Consider the following 12975-nt stretch of genomic DNA (forward strand, 5'->3'; position numbering starts at 1 on the left):
AGCTACCCAGCCAGGGCTTCAGGATTACTCTTAATTCCCTCAGGGTAGTACTATCCCAACCAAGCCCAGCTCAGACCTCTGAGACCGAGGGCCTCAGAACCTGACTTCTCAGAAGAGTTCAGAATACTGACATATAAGCAAAGGAACTGGGATCCCATGGGAAGTTAGGTTTCTCCTGGCAAGTCTGTAAGTTGGCATTTTATATTTGTAGCCTAATATATAACATATACTTGCATTGGGTTGTGTGAATTTGTCACTAAGTTGCTAGAGAATTTTAACTACAGAAGAACAATACAATAGCTAAACCCTCAAAACTAAGATTCGGACCTTAATTCTGCCCATCTGAACAGCTGACAGCTGGCTGTCCCCGATCACATCACTAGCTCCACAGCTGCAATAGGGCACCTGACTCCAGGTAAGAAGCTTGATGCCCAACAGTGTCACCTGTTCATGTTCACACATGAACACACACCCATACACATGTGCACAGTCACCTAACTCCGAATTGCTTTGGTAGATCAGAGCACACTTCTCCCCGTCACTGCAGTCCCTGCTGCCCAGTGACCCCTTATAGGAAGAGAGCAGGGGACGGCGGGGAAGGAGAGTGGGGTGACATGCCTGATGGAGGGAGATGTGAGAACACGTTGGGTACCTGAGCAAGATGCCCCACACTTCTGTAAAGGAGGGAAAAGCACCCCAATCAACCAACTTCTCTAATTTGCTAAGAACCAAAAAACCCAAGTAGCTGGCTCCACGATGCTTAATTCCTCTCTATGTTAATGCAGTTTAATGAGTATTGGCTGAGGCCCTGAAAGTGCGCAAGACTGTTCTGGGTGCTGTGGGACTGACACAAATGACCGAGACAGCATCTGCCTCAAAAAGACTAGTAATGTGGTAGGGCCTGAAGACGCCAGCTTCACTGCAAGGGAGGATGGGGTGAGTGCACGACAGAGTGGTTCAGAGCGTGAAGAACAGGGTGCAGGAACGAGAAGGTGCAGGGAGCTTTGTGAGGCAGGACCACAAACCAGACACTGAAATATGTGTAGGATGTGAACTGGGGAAGCACTGCCTGCGGAAGGAGAGTGAGTGTGAGCAAAGTGGCAGAGGCGGGAGGTGGCCTGTGTTTGGGGAATGGCGAACAGTCCAATTGGACTGCGGTGTGTGGTGGAATGGGCTCGAGGTGGTGCCACGGGAGACAAGCTAGAGAGGTGGGTGTCTTCGGTGCTCTCCTCTCAGGGCACAACCATCCCAGGACAACTGCTTCCGTCCTTTGGTCCTGCTTCATTTCAGGAGAAAGTTATTTATTTTTAAAACATCTCAGAGTCTGGGTGGAAATCAAACATTTGCATGTTGAGCCAATCCAATCTATTTGGAAGTGTTAAACAATGCAAACAACTGGTGTTAACGCTTCTCTCACATATCACACCTTTGCTGCGTATAGAGAAAAAGTGAGAAATTAAATGCTCAAAATAGAAATCTTAGAGTTTGGAACGCATTCTGTGCATACAAGTAGCATTCCGGGAGGAAACTCTATCTCCCAAGTCATCTGGTAGTTTTCTGTTCTTCACACTGTAAAAAAGAGCGGGTAAGTTAAGGGTTTCTGGGATAAGCCTTTGAAGTGACACATTTGCCTGGCCTCTCCTGTTGACAGGATGTACCAGACGTTGCTCACCAGGGCTCACTAAGAGATTACTGAATGAACAAATACATGGACAAAAGAAAGAGTGCTCAACTGCATGATGATGTGGCCAGTTTGGACTGAGGTTAGATGCCAGCATGTTCTTGCTTGTTCCTAATGGTTGCCACAAACTGTTAAGTTTCCTGCAATCTGGCCTAACACTGCTATGCAGCATCCTCAGGGTCTGACAGCAGCCTAGGGAATTTCTATGAATGAAAGAGGGAATGAATGAATGCTACAACTGGAATAGTTACATGGGAAAAGAAGTAGACATGGATGGTCACATTTTTTATTCCAGCGTGGCATCTTTTCCTCTGATTTATGCTGGCCCCAAGTGACTGGCAGAATCTGGCCAGAGGTAAGAGTGATGCTCTCTCTAGTACACAAAACCACAGACTCTTGAATTTGGAGAAGAAAAATACATAGAAACTACCAAATACTTGTCTGATCACTTATTGGTGCAACAATCACATCATAGATGATCCTCACTTGGTGGTGGCATCTTGAACTCTCCTGGGCCCAGAAAAGTCACAACCTTAAAGGCAGCCCACTTCACATTTTGAATAGCTTGAGACAATAAAAGATTCCCCATTATATTATGAACTCTCCTTTCTCCTAGAAGTTTCAGCTGCAATAGATAGGTGTCTTCGCACCTACTTGCCACACATAGAGTGCTTATGCCCACCTCATCCCTTGCTGAGAGCCCACCAGCTCTCTGCAGCATCAAATACAAAGTTCATCTGCTTTGTACTTGAAGAGTTGTGGGGGGAGGGGAGAGCCAAGGAAGAGACAGAGAGAAGAGAGAGTGTGCATCAGCCAAGGTGGGCCACCCAGGCTCCCCTCCATCACACCCAGACTCTCGCTCACCAAACCTTTGCCTGTGGTGCTGGTCCCAAGCACATGGACCTTGTAACTTTCTGGACTCAAACAAGCAGAATGCCTCTGTGGATCTGTGCCACATTAGGTTTACTTTACCATATGGCTTTGGAGTGCTGGGTTTAAGTGTATGGGGGCTGGAAAATGTGGCTCAGAAGACCAGAATTCCAAGATCAGAATAGAAGCTAATGTGATGCTGTGGAAGGCACCAGACTAAGGTGGTCTCACGAGCCAGGGAAGACGCTGACTGGCCATCTGGCCCTCACAATGCACTGTAGTGCTTCACTGGGCACAGACACAAGGGTTTAACAGGATCCTGATTCAGGGAGGCAAGGCTCCCAGAATCCTAGTCCACATGGAATTACCAAGTCCATGTTCGTTTTTGGCCCAGATACCCCAAAGGGGATGCATTTCAGGAAGTCAATGTTTGCACTAAACACACCAAAATGATCCAAGGGAAAAAATGTAAGTCCTATAAGAAATGGAAAATTAAGCAGGATTTAGTCTTTCAAACCTCACCACACTAGGAAGTGGCACTCCTATTCTTATCACTCTTGTTTTATAGATGAAAGACATGAGGTGCAGGGAGGCAGAGTAACTCATCAGGGTCACATAGCTATTGTAAGTGGTGACACCGGGATTTGAATGAACCCCAGCTCCAGAGGTCATGTCCTCATATTACCTCTTTTTTCTATTATCTTATTTTTTTATTATCATCATATTACCTCTCAATCACTATTATGATTTGTTCTGGGATCAAATCAGGTCTAAGGGCAAAAGAGGAAGATGAAAAGAAGACATTAACAGAAATGCTATTGCCTGGTTAGCACATATGTCTGGTCAGCCTGCAAATTCAAAGGAGTGATTATTCACCTAGTTATCAGTCACTCCTCTTGTCTGATCTCCCACTATACTTTGTTATACCTCTGTGAAGTATTTATCACATTTTATCTCACATGACGACCATGTGATATGTGCAGAACATACAACCACGAAGCATTCATTCTTGCTCGTGGTTGGTGCTCCCTGAGTACTGAGTCAGTGCTCTTGGCTAGGACCGAACACTACTGAAGGCAGCTGGCTTTCACGACTACACCCAGGGGTGGGCAAAAGCAGGTTTAAGTACCCACTTTCGTTGGCCATTGGTTAAATTACCAGCCATCGTTACCTAAAAGAGAAATTATAAGGATATGAAATAACAGTAATAACAATAAGAAGACAAATAACACATTAATTAATAAATAAATAATAATACAAGAACTCTTTCATATACTCACAACTATAAACCTACTTTTGCCCACCCCTGTAGAGTATTTTTACTGATTTTAAGTAGAATCTAGATTTGTAAGCTTACTAATTCCAAGACCCTGTTATTACTCATGACGCTAACATCATTCAAATGCATTTTATATTCTAAATGGGCATCCTTTCACATGCTGCTGAAGTTGGATACTGAAACCATCACCTGTGCGGTTGTATCTCAGCAGCCTTCCTAAGATGCCTTTCAGAAACTGTGTAGCAGCGGGAGGAACTGGCAGAAATCAGGTAAGTTCCCCCTTGCACAGTCCTTGGGGTTAATCACAAATTCCTGCTCTCCTCCTTGATGACTGTACTTAACAGCCCCTTTGAAACCAGGCAGGGCCATCTGATTTGCTTCGGCCAGTGAAATGTGAGGGGTTGTGGCAAACAATATACATGAAAGTGAAGCCTCTCACATCACTTAATATGGGGAACAGGGAGCCTTATCGACCACACTGGTATGTAATGTAAGTGAGAAAAATCCTTTCTCATGTTACTGTACTGAGGCCTGGGAGTTTGTTATTGCATCCTGACGCAGCCTAACCTGATCAATACACTCCAATGGCCCGAACCCACTGCATTCTGGTCACTCTGAACCTTCCCTGATTTAGTGGTGGCGGCTGCAAGCGCCCTCCTTCACCACCCTTCCCCGAGCTTCGCGGTGGAGCGCCCTCTGAGAAGTGGGCTCTCCTTGACGAGCCTCTAACCAGGGTCCGCCCAGCTCTTCTTCAGCTGGGTCCTCTCCGTGGGCATGTTCTTAAGACCCCAGCTCCTGCTAAGGCAGTTTAGCCAAAATCCCCCACCCTCAATATCTGATCATTGACATCTAATCAATCAATATCTGATTGAGTTCCTCATGGCCCCCCACCCAATATCCCAAGTCAGTATTTGATTGCCCTGGCCTGCCTTTTACCAAGAATACTGTTAAGGTGACTTTGCTGGAATCCCTCCCCTTAACCTTGATGTTTCCTCTTAGTAATTTTCCACCCATTGGCTGCCACCCCTCTCCTCGGTTATGAAATCCCCACTACTCCTTGCTGTATTTGGAGTTGAGCCCAGTCTCTTCCCCCTGCTTCCAAACCCCACTGCAGTAAGGGGTAAGACACCTATCACCATAGTCCCCCAAATAAAACCTGCTTTATCATTTCTGTAACAGGTGTCAGGAATGACGTTTTCTTTAACAGGGATACGGACTAAGAAAGCACTAAGTGTCATTGTTACCCAAACAGTTGCCAGAATATGTGTCCCAGTTAAAGCATCTTTCATTTTGAAGGTTCCCTCAGGGAGCTTAGAGACTCTTTCCACGTGACCTACCTTCCCTGGGTTTGGGAAGGCAGTGGGGCTGTTGCCATTGCAAGGGTGGCATTTCCAATCCCCTGGCCCCTCCCCCGAATCAGTCCTGCCCAATCGACTGAGGGCACTGGCCTTGTCTGGGCAGAACATACTAGAGAAAAGGAGCATTTGAAGACAGTCGCGGCTCTCCTGCCCTCCAACTGTTTTGCAACACAATTTTCTATCTACTTTAAAATCTACAGCGTGTGGGCCTCCCAATTTTAGGAATTCATATTTCTTTATTTTGAAAAACAAGGGGCTCTCAAGACAAATGAGTGCATTCCCCACCCCTGTCATTAAATCTATGGCAAAAGATGTGGGATTTCATTTTTGTTATTATACCAATTGCTTTTTAGCAGTATTTGAAAATATTAAAAAGCTTAAAAGAGGAAGCAAAAAAATCTGTATGTGAAACCCCAACGCTGGCCTTTGCAATGTCCTTGGGTGGTCCATATTTGCACTGGTAGATTTAGTTTGGCATTTTCACTTATGTAAATAGATTCTCACTTTCCTTTGAGCCTGAAAGCATTCAAAAGGCTAAGATCCTCTTTCCAAATCAGCAGTAACCTATACCTTCTGAAAGTGAACAAAGTCACACTTTTCAAGGAAACAGGCAGAGACGCTTTTTGTTATTCTTTCTTCCACAAAATACACACCAATTCCCACAACCCCTTGCTATTTTTATCCTAATGGGGTGGAGGGTGAAACAGGAGACCCCATCATTTTAAAAGGGGACACTGTCAAAACACAGAGTCCCCACAGGACCTGCTTACCTTTTCACCCACCCAAACCCACCAACTACTGAAATTCCATGAGCTGATTCTGAGACAGAATCTCCTGTCATTCCCTATACGCGGGCTCACCATAACACTCAACAACTTGAAAAACGGCTAAAGGCTTCCATATGTGCAGGACGGGGTCTAACTGCTTTCAAAAGGAGAGGACTTGGTTGCACTTCAATTACTGAAATCTTCAGCTTGTCAAACAAAGAAATGGGTACTATTTCAGGTTAGAGTAGAAAAATCTGCATTCTGAAAAGGAAAACTGACTCTAGGCAAAGACTATAAAATATTGTGTCATTATTTATCCATTAGCACTATTTAAAATCTACACATGGCTCTTGGCTTCACTCTAGACATTAGTATAAAATAGAAGTCTGACAAAGGAATCAAATTTTCTCCCCTTCCCACCAGAAAGAAACCAAAGTGCAGTCCTGCTCAGGGAGAGTGTCAGATCAAAGCCAGATCAAGAGAGTTCACCCCAGGGGTTCATAAAGGAAAACATGAGCCTCAAACCACCCTGCCTGTTACTTCTAGAATGAAAGGTTGTCCTCCTCAGGACCCCCCCAGCCCCAGCAGAAATGCTCACAGTGGTCCTGACTCAGGAGGGCAAGGCTCCCAGAATTCTAGGCACTACCAACCCTGCATTCAGATCGGGCCCAGACGTGCGGTAGGGGCTGTATTTCAGGATGCGAATGCTTTTACTGAACACATTAATATGATCCAAGGGGAAACAATTAAGTCTTATAATAAAAGGAAAATTAAGTGGAATCTATTCTGGCTAATATTTCAAGTCAACAAAGCTTGTTGAACATTTTGCCCCCATGAGACCCTCTGCCAGAAAACACAAGGATCTCTCAGGGAGCCTAGAGTATAGAGGGAGAAGGAGCCCTTCAATTTTAAATGTCAAAGTTTACAGTACTCTGAAAATCACTTTCACTGTGACTCTTCACATGTACAGTGAAAGCTGTTAGATGCTAACCTAAAACATGTGGGAGTGAGGGGACAGCACGATTTAAAAAATTCTTTAGAGGTTATACTACAATAATCAGAACAGCATGATCCTGGCATAAAAATGGATACACAGGTCAGTGGAATAGAATAGAGAGCCCAAAAATAAACCTCCATTTTTACTGGGGTAAGACAGTCTCTTCAATAAATGGTATTGGGAAAACTAGACAGGTACATGTGAAAAAAAAAGAAACTAGACCATTTTCTTTCACCATGTACAAAAATAAACTCAAAATGGATTAAAAACTTAAATGTAAGACCTGACACCAAAAAACTCCAAGAAGAAAACATAGTCAGTGAATTCTCAGACATCATTCTTAGCAGTGTCTTTCTGTATCTGTCTCCTTGGGCAAGGGGGACTGAAGAAAACATAGGAAACTAGTGGAACTACATTGAACTGAAAAGTTTTCACACAGTGAAAGAAACCATCAACAAAATGAAAAGACAACCTACTGAATGGGAGAAGGTATTTGCCAATAATACACCTGCTAAGCCATCAATATCCAAAATATATAAGGAACTTAATACAACTTAACACTAAACATACAAACAGTCCAGTTTAAAAATGGGCCAAGAACCCAAATAGACATTTCTACAATAAGAATATACAGATGGCCAACAGATATTTGAAAAGATGTTCAATGTCACTAATCATCAGAGAAATGCAAGTGGAAACCACGATGAGATACCAACTCACATCTGTCAGAATGGCTATTATCAAGAAATCAACAAACAGTAAGTGCTGGCGAGGATGTGGAGAAAAGAGAAACAACAGTGTATTCCCATGCACTGTTGATGGGAATACATATTGATGCAGCCACTATGGAAAACAGTGTGAAGATTCCTCAAAAATAACTAAAATTAGAGCTACCCTATAATTCCACTCTTGACATGTATCTGAAGAAAACAAGAACCCTGTTTCAAAAAGATATGTGTGCCTGCTATTTTCATTGCAGCATTACTAGGAATAGCAAAAAAAGGTATGGAAGCAACCTAGATGTCCATACATAGATGAATGGATTTTAAAATGTGGTACATATGTATATATACAATGGAAAGTGTCTACTGCCATACCACCCTGAACGTGCCCAATCTTGTCTACAATGGAAAGTTACTCAGCACTAAGAAAGAATGAAATCTTGCCCTTTGCAACAACATCAATGGACCTACAGTGTATTATACTAAGTGTAGTAACTCAGAGGAAGAAAGGCAAATACCGTATGGTTTCCCTTATATGTGGAATCTAATAAAAGTCAAACAAACAGAAAAGAATAAGCAAAGCATAAAAGAAACAATCCTACAGAAAGAACAACTTGGTGGTTGTCAAAGGGGAGGAGTTAGGGCAATAGAAATAATAAACAAACACACAAATGAATGAATAAAATGCTGTAGCAGTTACAGGAGAGAAATGCTATTGAAGCATAAGGAAGCACACTGGTATCTGTTTCCAGGCAGATCTGTTGATCAAGTGCAATCATCCTTTACAGTTGCCCGAGGTTTGTTTTTATTATAAAGAATGCCCTTGACTCTGACATCAATTTCTGCCCTGAGTGTTTGCCACACTGGTGGCATTAGCTGGTCTGTATCCCCAAATAAAACAGTGGGTCGTTCTATAAAATGACAGCAAGAATATGGGAGAAGCATAAAAATGTTAGGGATTAAATGACATTTTAGAAGCAGGAGCAGCTGCTCATGAGGATCTCAGGATTGATACCAGCCAAAAACTAAAAGGCCTGTAAGTCATCTGCTAAGCAAAGGTCCTCCCAGAATTCCTGCCAAGCTAGTGTTTCGGATCACTATGCAGCCACTGTATCAGGTAAGCCCAGAGGACTGAGCAGCTTCGAATTCAGCTTTGAAGTAAATTCATCTTTGCAATGAATCAAGTCCTGACTTGTAGCCACCCTTGCAAAATCAACTCTCTGGGCTCTTAGTTGTGGCCTGCCATGCACTTGGTGCTCAGCATGATACCTGGTGACACTTGAGAATCACCTGTGTGGGGCTTCAGCACACCTCCAGGGAAGTAGGGTTTGCTTATCTTCTGCCCCGCCCTGAGAGATGTCTAATGTTCTTGGTCCACTTTGATAACACATTTTGACTGCTCCTATCAGCGTGTGAGCATGTTCTTAAAGGACTCTCCGTCCTGCCACAATAAAAAGTTACACTGAACAGTACTTTTTGGCATCCCACATAGAGAAACAATGAGATAGGATGGGAAGAAAATAGACTATGGCATTTGACATCCAGTTTTTCCACTAATGGGCCTCATATGGCCTTGACCAAGTGGCTTAATGTTTCAGAGCATCAGATTCATTGTTTAGAAAGTGAAGATAAAAATGTCAGCCTTACGGAGGTATTGGGATGATTTGCCGAATCAGGAATATGAACGGGGTAGGTGCCAAAGGAAGAGCAAGCAGTGCAGGGCTGCCTGCCACTCCTGCAGACTCACCTGGAGGAAGTGTGCAGTAGTGCGTGTTGTACCTACACCTGGGCGCCTCTAACATACCTTGGCAGTGAAATGCCAAAAATGTCCTGGTAGCCAAAAAAGGTTTTAGTTGGCTGGCTCTGGCTAAACAGATAGGCCTTGTTCCTCCCCCTTTTCCTAAACAGTGTACTTCACCAGTGGTTCTTAATCTCTTTTTAGTCACAAATGGCCTATTTTTTCCTAAAAAACATCATTTATGGACAAATGCATAAAATTCTGCATTGATCTTATTGGGCTCAATGACCCCCTGAAAACCACCATGTGCCTGTCCTTCATGGCGCATGTGACTCCTATTTAAGGAGCCTCCTCTAGACAGAGAGCCAGGAGACGCCTTGTGAGGATGCGGCTCCTCAGGGCTGGCGTCTGGGCAGCCACGTCTGTTACAAGGCAAGTCTCGGTCCCGCAGGCTGGTGCCAGGCCTTCTGGAGAGGGAAGCAGAGTCCAGGGGATCGATGCAAAGTTCCTAGTGAAGAAGAGTAATTTTTACATGAACCCGGGCAAGGGATTTTTACAAATTTCAAAGAAATAAAATGAGAGTCAAATTAACTTTGGTTAATTCTCAAAGAAGTCAACCCTACAAGTTCACTGTCTCAGCAAAGTTCCTAAAAGAATGGTTTTTGTTTGTTTTGGGGGGTTTTTTTGCTAAAACAAAAGTTTCTAGTAAAAGGGATCCTGCAATCAAGGGAACAACTATTTGCCTGGCATTTGAGATCCTTAAAGTATTACGGGGAATTAGCTAGCTTTCATTGGAGATAGAACCAAGGCAACATTTGATTTCCGAAGAGCTATTGTCCTACCTTGGGTCCGCCATATTGCCCATAGCTACCAGCCAGCTGGAAAAAAGTAGGATGGCTACACTTGAGGCCTCAAGGAAATAATAATGGCTCACAGCGAAATTCAGCCGCAAACCTGAAAGAAGCAGACGAGCTCGGCATTTCTGTTTCTCACAGAGAACACTGGCCAACACAGGTGAGCTCTGGTTGTAGAGTCAGATTGGATTTGAATCTCCCTCTGCTATTTATTAACTGTAACCTTGAGTATGTCACTTAACTGAGTATTTCATCTGTAAAATATGGATAATAATGTCTACTTCATAGGGTTAATATAAGGGATAAGAGGAGATAACATAAGCAAAGAGCCTGTATTTCATAACAGAAAGTAACCAACACATTCGTTCTGCAGTATGGAAGACTAGAGGCAGACTGCCTGCGTCCAGATCCTAGCTTATTACAACTTAGTAGCTGAACAATTTTCAGAAAGTTACTTGGCATCTTTGTCTTAGCTTCCTCACCTGCCAAACAAAATAATGTAACACCTAGGTTTGGGTGAGGATTAAATAAGTTAACACATAGGAAAGTGGTGTAAAATGTAACGCCTGGTCAAGAGCTCAGCATATTTCAGTAAATGAATTCGTAATGCAATATATTGAGTAAATGTGGTGCAATACAATTACTAAATGTACTAAGTACTGGTAAAGTGCTAAATATATTACCAACCTTTGTTGTGTTTGGGGGAGCAAAATGTTGGGAGAAAAAGGTGGTGAGGAAATAAATATACTGTGACCTTTTCAAGTGATGCTAGATTAAGTGACAGAGGGAAACAGGGTGACAAGGGAGAATGAATGGCCCTTTTAGGTGGCTGGGGATGGAGCCTGTGCTTAGAGGCATGGCTGGGTTTCAAGACTTGGCATGTGTTTCACAAGACTGGCTTATAGGACTGTTCTGAGTGCGGACAGAGACCCCCAGGACTGAGCCCCAAGAACTCTGTAACTCAGCACTAGAGTCAAAGGGTAGGCTTATTTACTAAATGCAGATTCAGCAAAGTGTTTGGGGAAGTAGAAAGGGTGGGAAGAAAGTTAACGGAGCCCCCTCTTAGATATAAAACATGCGGACAGAAATGCAGGTGACTTCCTCTCACCATCTCAGAAGTTAGTCAGAAACTAGAGACCTGGAACCACCACTGTGAGACCTCTGCCCCATCGTCTCATGAGTTGAGTTTCTTTTCTCTGCCCGTACCCTTCATGGCGATTATACAATGCAGACCTTTAACACTGCTTTGGATCAAGTTTTCAGTGGGAGAGGCGGACAGGCTGGGTGTGGGGAGGGGCAGAGCCATCCCTCTCCCCCAGGGCATCCTGCAGCAGAGGCTGCCCCATCCGGGCTCCAAGGGGAGAGAAAGCAGGTGAATCCAGGCCTGAGGCCAGAGACAATGGGCAAAAAAAGATGTTTCGGCCACAAAACTGGGCCAAGAGCTGGACAGCGTGCACTGGGCCCCCAACCATTGCACAGACATCCCAATGGCGATGCTAGAAGGTTGTTAAGAGAAATGGCTCTTGGAGCACTGGATCCTCAGGCCTTAAGAAATATTAGCGAGTTGGTGTCTATGAAGAGAACATTTGATAACTTAGTGGTAGGAGTGTCTGATTTTATTTTATTGAGAAATCTGGTCAGAAGAGCGGAGTTTGGGCTCTTTTTTCCCACACCAAAACTTTTGGAGAAAACCTAACACTTTAAATAATCAGAGAAAGTATTAATCACATTCCCACTGATACCCTTAGGCGGCAACTTGCACTGAATGCTCCATTTCAAGTTTACTACCACTGATACCATCCTTCTCTGTAATTTCCACAATGAAACTATGTATTCAGACAAGCACGAATATCTATGCTAATAAGAGCCAGCCCTATGATGTCTTCTGCAGTTACCACGCTTTACTGTTTGCTACCCGTTCTGCTAATCTGGAATATTTGGAAGCGATTTTTCACAACCCTGAACTACAGTAAATCGAGAATGCCCACTAGAAAAGGCATTCCAGCAAGAAAATGGCTGGCTACTTTTTCCTGCCCCTTACCTAGATGTAGTCGAGGCCAGGATAACGACTGTATTCCATCTTCTGCATTTCTGTCGAGCCTCTGATGTTCTCAGTAATTTCCCGTCTTGATCCTGGGTTTCTGCTTAACCTTAATAGCCCAGGAACCAGTCAGAGACTCCGGCACACTCAGTTCCCATCAGCGCTGCCAGGATCGCTGCCCTTACGATGACGACGCACAGATTTACAAGGCCAGAGCGATTCGGGAGTGGGAGTGGGGGAAGGAGAGCCACGCGGCCGAGAAGGTGTTTACGAAAACACATCTCCCCCCAACCCCTCCCACCACACTTTTTTGCAGCAGTGAGACTGGCATCTTCCTGCGTAAGTGTTAATTAATACCCTGCTGGAAGTGAATTCGCTCCCTCCGACTTGGCGGGTAGCAACAGCATCTAAGAGCTTTGCAGACAGCTGAAAATGTAATCAAACAGCATATTTCCCCCTCCCTCTGCAGCTCCCCCTCCCCCGGAGGCCGTCAGCTGGTGGCTCAAAGGGGGTGAGGATTTCACTGCCTCTGGCCTTCCACTGCTTAGGAGGGGACAGCGGCGGGGCGCGCTCCGACGCCCCTCCCAGCCCACAAGGTGGGCTACAAGGTGAAGACCCCATGACCCCTCCTCTTCTGCACTCACCTCTCGGCTTTACTAGGGGAGCTG

General features: G+C 44.3%; 1 protein-coding gene across 4 annotated transcripts in view; it reads right to left on the bottom strand.

Moving 5' to 3' along the window:
• DYNC1I1 (dynein cytoplasmic 1 intermediate chain 1) overlaps positions 1-12975 on the bottom strand; it is a 285945-nt gene that overhangs the window by 272506 nt on the left and 464 nt on the right. The window contains exon 2 of one of the 4 annotated variants that reach the window (XM_045828665.1): positions 12308-12416. The exons of the other annotated variants lie outside the window; for them this stretch is intronic. The gene's annotated coding sequence lies outside the window, so the exon portion shown is untranslated. The remainder of the gene's footprint in view (positions 1-12307; positions 12417-12975) is intronic. 4 annotated transcript variants of the gene reach the window in all.

The sequence above is a fragment of the Phyllostomus hastatus genome, unplaced genomic scaffold, assembly GCF_019186645.2.
Source record: "Phyllostomus hastatus isolate PE091 unplaced genomic scaffold, TTU_PhHast_1.1 phas_scaffold_78, whole genome shotgun sequence".
NCBI classification, from domain to species: domain Eukaryota; kingdom Metazoa; phylum Chordata; class Mammalia; order Chiroptera; family Phyllostomidae; genus Phyllostomus; species Phyllostomus hastatus.